This window comes from Silurus meridionalis, chromosome 19 (genome assembly GCF_014805685.1).
Source record: "Silurus meridionalis isolate SWU-2019-XX chromosome 19, ASM1480568v1, whole genome shotgun sequence".
NCBI lineage: Eukaryota > Metazoa > Chordata > Actinopteri > Siluriformes > Siluridae > Silurus > Silurus meridionalis.
Window position 1 is genome coordinate 18,299,273 of NC_060902.1, and position 5,000 is coordinate 18,304,272.

At 39.3% G+C, this 5,000-nt stretch overlaps 1 protein-coding gene across 2 annotated transcripts in view; it reads right to left on the reverse strand.

Moving 5' to 3' along the window:
* Window positions 1-4,372: 4,372 nt before the first annotated feature.
* The window catches only part of LOC124402027 (transmembrane protein 88B), a 4,360-nt gene continuing 3,732 nt past the window's right edge, over window positions 4,373-5,000 (reverse strand). For both annotated transcript variants that reach the window (XM_046874622.1, XM_046874623.1), the window contains exon 3: window positions 4,373-5,000. This exon is cut by the window's right edge and continues 740 nt beyond it. The gene's annotated coding sequence lies outside the window, so the exon portion shown is untranslated.

Here is a 5,000-nt window from a genome sequence, read left to right on the forward strand (position 1 = left end):
GCAGTGTTTGTACAGAGATCAGTACAGTGTTAGTACAGAGATCAGTACAGTGTTAGTACAGAGATCAGTACAGTGTTAGTACAGAGATCAGTACAGTGTTAGTACAGAGATCAGTACAGTGTTAAAACAGAGATCAGTACATTATTAGTACAGAGCTCAGTACAGTGTTAGTACAGAGATCAGTACAGTATTAGTACAGAGATCAGTGCAGTGTTATTACAGAGATCAATACAGTATTAGTACAGAGATCAGTACAGTGTTAATACAGAGATCAGTGCAGTGTTAGTACAGAGATCAGTGCAGTGTTAGTACAGAGATCAATACAGTATTAGTACAGAGATCAGTACAGTGTTAGTACAGAGATTAGTACAGTGTTAATACAGAGATCAGTACAGTATTAGTACAGAGATCAGTGCAGTGTTAGTACAGAGATCAGTGCAGTGTTAGTACAGAGATCAGTGCAGTGTTAGTACAGAGATCAGTACAGTGTTTGTACAGAGATCAGTACAGTATTATTACAGAGATCAGTGCAGTGTTAGTACAGAGATCAGTACAGTGTTTGTACAGAGATCAGTACAGTGTTTGTACAGAGATCAGTACAGTGTTAGTACAGAGATCAGTACAGTGTTAGTACAGATATCAGTGCAGTGTTAGTACAGAGATCAGTACAGTGTTTGTACAGAGATCAGTACAGTGTTAGTACAGAGATCAGTACAGTGTTAGTACAGAGATCAGTACAGTGTTAGTACAGATATCAGTACAGTGTTTGTACAGAGATCAGTACAGTGTTTGTACAGAGATCAGTACAGTGTTAGTACAGAGATCAGTACAGTGTTAGTACAGAGATCAGTACAGTGTTTGTACAGAGATCAGTACAGTGTTAGTACAGAGATCAGTACAGTGTTTGTACAGAGATCAGTACAGTGTTTGTACAGAGATCAGTACAGTGTTAGTACAGAGATCAGTACCGGGCTCAGTACTGTAAACAGTGCAGTGATTGTGTCTGTGTTTTGCCCTGATGGACAGAAGAGGGACCATAATCTTGGAGTTCTCTCTCTCTCTCTCTCTCTCTCTCTCTCTCTCTCTCTCTCTCTCTCTGTCACTCTCTCCTCTCTCTCTCTCTCTCTCTGTTTGAAAAACAGAGTAATATGCTGATTAGAATGCCCCTGCTCTCTGATTAGCAGTCTGTAGTTATGCTAGTTTCGTTGCTAAATCTTTCTGATCATGAGCAATCACGCAGCATTCAGCATCACTCTCTGTAATTACAACGTCAGACTGCACCAGCTCGCTTGTGTGCAACTGTGTGTGTGTGTGTGTGTGTGTGTGTGCGCATTTGTTGTTACACAGAGAAGAAGGAAATGACTAATCAGATGGCTAGCAGATGTGAGGAATGGAAGAGGTGTAGTGTTTAAATCTGTCCTGACAGCAGTCACCTGGTGATTTATTTGAAAGTGAGTTCCTGAGCTGTTCAGGAAGAGTGTTTATGTAATAATCACAATAATAATAATAATAATAATAATAATAATAATAATAATAATAATAATAATAATAACAACAACAACAATAATAATAATAATAATAATAATAATAATAATAATTATTATTATTATTATTATTATTATTATTATTATTATTGCTTTTTTCCTTACAGAAACTGAGTGTTTGCTAGATTGTAATGTATCCTGATGTGTGAGACAGTCAATTCCATGGCGCATGCCTCTCAACACGTTCTGCCACTTTGTGTTAGTGATTGTTAGCTATTTGTCAACTCTTGCTTTGTGTGTAGATTTTTCTAAAAAAGATGTGCTCAAGTTGGTAAAAATAGAGAACCAGGGTTTAAAAGAGAAAGAGCCTTGGACCTGTGCTGCTCTCTTTCTCAGTTTAAAGCTGGTGGTGAAACTCAGTAAACTCACTGTCATTCTATTCAACAGCATCTCATTCATGACCTACTGATAACAGCAAATGTTATTTATTTACTTTTTAACAATAGACATTGTCCCAAAGCAGCTTTACAGAAATAAATAGAATACAAATATAAATGTTATGACTTAATTTCAGAACTTTGTCCATTTATCCCTAATGAGTGAGCCATGAAGAGACAATAGTGAGGGAAAAGTCCATCATTGCTGAGGTGATCACGTGTTCACTTGAGTGTAAAACTGTCTGGGGCAATTATTTACCCTTGTAGAAGAGCTGCTTATGTTAGTAACAGTCTAAATCAACCTACATGGTTCTGCCACCTGCTATAGCCATCTTATTCAGGGTACCAATAAACAGCCTGCACATGTAAACTGATGTAGCAGCAGCAGATCAGAAAAAGCTGAACGTTTCTCAGCTACTGCAGCGTGAGACCATTCAGTGCTTTAGTGCGAAATAGTAGTAATTTATAATCTCTCTCTCTCTCTCTCTCTCTCTCTCTCTCTCTCTCTCTCTCTCTTCCTTCATCTATCTATCTATCTATCTATCTATCTATCTATCTATCTATCTATCTATCTATCTATCTATCTATCTATCTATCTATCTACATACATACAGATTGACAGACACATGGTAGCGCACACACACACACACACACACACACACACACACACACACACACACACACACACGCACACTTCTATTCTTATGCAGATAAAAGAGTAATGGCCTCCTGCTGTCTCTCTGTGAGACTGTAAAATATGTAGATGGGTTTGTGTAGTAATAGAGAAAATGCATAATGCATGTGAAATCGGAGTGTAATGAGGGAGAGACTGCTGCTTTACTCATCACCGCCCCGGCAGCCTCTTCCACAAGTTCTCACTGATAACTGCTCTGGATGGATTTATTTTCAGGAGAATCAGTTCAACATTTAGCATTTCTTTGTGAAGGAAAGTGACTGCGAGCGGGAAAGAGCTTCTGCAGATCATCTCAGGTTCACTTGCTGGACTTTACTGGGCTTTATATCATCTCCAGTATGTCTGAAGTGCACTGAAATGGGTGGATAATGTAGTGGTGTGATGAAGCACAATCACTGCTACCATCTCGATTAGTTCCCTCTAACAGCATGTTTCCACTATTACTGTCAGTCACTGCCGAACTCCGCCTCCATTTCCCAACAAACACCTCCATCTATCACACACACACACACACACACACACACACACACACACACACACACACACACAATCACACAGTCACAGTTTAAAGGTAGTGTATTCTTCACTCAATTGCTTTAGTCATTACCAATCCCTGTTGTGTTGCATTGAAGCAGAAGCAGGAGTAAAAACATACATGTGGACAAAAAAAACAGTTTTAATATCAATCTGCTATAAACCACACTGTTCAAAAGAGGTGTTTATTTATGTTTATTGTGTGTGTGTGTGTGTGTGTGTGTGTGTGTGAGAGAGAGAGAGAGAGAGAGAGGATAAAGCTATGTGCCGGTGTGAGTGCAGAACACTGTGCTGCTGAAATTAAAAAGCGATTTCCTCTCCTGCATATCAATGATCGAATCTGATTTGTCTTGCAGTGAAACAGAGGGAAACGAATTTCACTCACACTTTGACTGTTACTGCAAGGATCAGTACCACTGCACACACACACACACACACACACACACACACACACACACACTCTGGAGTATTAATTATACAGTCTATTAATTTAACCTCAGATGGATGTTTATGTCCGGATCTTCCGGTTTCACAGCATGCACTTCCGGGTCAGCAGTTTTTCCCGCGCCACCTGGTATTTAATGAACAAAGACATTACCTGGGTGTTATTTCAGCGGCTCTTCTTCTTGGCCCCCTGCCCACTCTGGAGCCTGTACTTTGTTCTGCTCTTGTTTCTGGTTTGAACTTTGGACTGTTCTTCTATCTCTGATTTTGGTTCTCCCTGTATTGTTCTGTCTGCTGGCTCTCGGATTCTCGGATAACCCTGCCTCTTTTTTAAAATTAAAAATTGTTTTAAATGAATTAAATATATATATATATATATATATATTGCACAGAAATGGATTGATGTGTATGTCAGATATTGACAGAAAAGAGGAAGTGAGACAGAGAGAGAAGTCCAGGTAACTCGTTTCTTTCTCTGTCTCTCTATAATCATCCTATCAACTCCAACCATCTCTTTGTCATTTAGTTGTGTTGCCATGGTGAACATATGTGACTACCTGTTGTCACGGTAATATAATACTTAAGGGGGTGTTAATATTTCCGTATAAAAATTGAAGCAGGATGACTCGTCTCCTGTTTAGGTCATCATGTTTCTGTACAAAACACACACACACACACACACACACACACACACACACACACACACACACACACGAGAACTATTCGATACTGTATTTCATTTTAGTTAAAAAATAAAATCACAAAAATAGATAATTTATTTTATTTTTATTCCACATGATACACAGAGTTTAGAAGTTACACACAGGAATATAAGATGAGTTCAGACTGAAAACAAAGCTGCTGATTGGTCAGCCACTGTAACGCCTCTCGTTATGACATCATCAGCTCCCAGTTGGAATAGAAATCTTGCAGCATGCAGTGTGTTCAGTTCAGAAGGTTAAACAGCTTTAATGTGTATAAAATGTGTTCAAAAAACACACAAAATTCCAGTGAAATGCTGTACAGGAGAGTGTGAGCGGCATCTCTGTAGCACACACACACCTCACCCTGACCTCAGCACCAAACACACAAGAAGTGTGAGCTGTAATACTGCGTTCAGCTTCATCTCAGAACTTCCCACAACAAAAATCCTAAGGAAACCATTTGGAAAGTCATGTGAAAATGGCCACCGTAGAGTGGTGTGGTCGTGGAGGTGAGGTCAGGGTTCACACTTCTGCAGGTTATGGGTTTGTATTTACAGCACTTTACACTATATACAGAACACTCACGCATCACGTGTTCCACAGGTACAAAGCTACAGCGCAACAAAACCGAGGTGAGTGCTTCCTGTAGATCAGGAGCTCTCATCACACAGGTATTGAGATGTTATGAAGATAAATAAAGCTT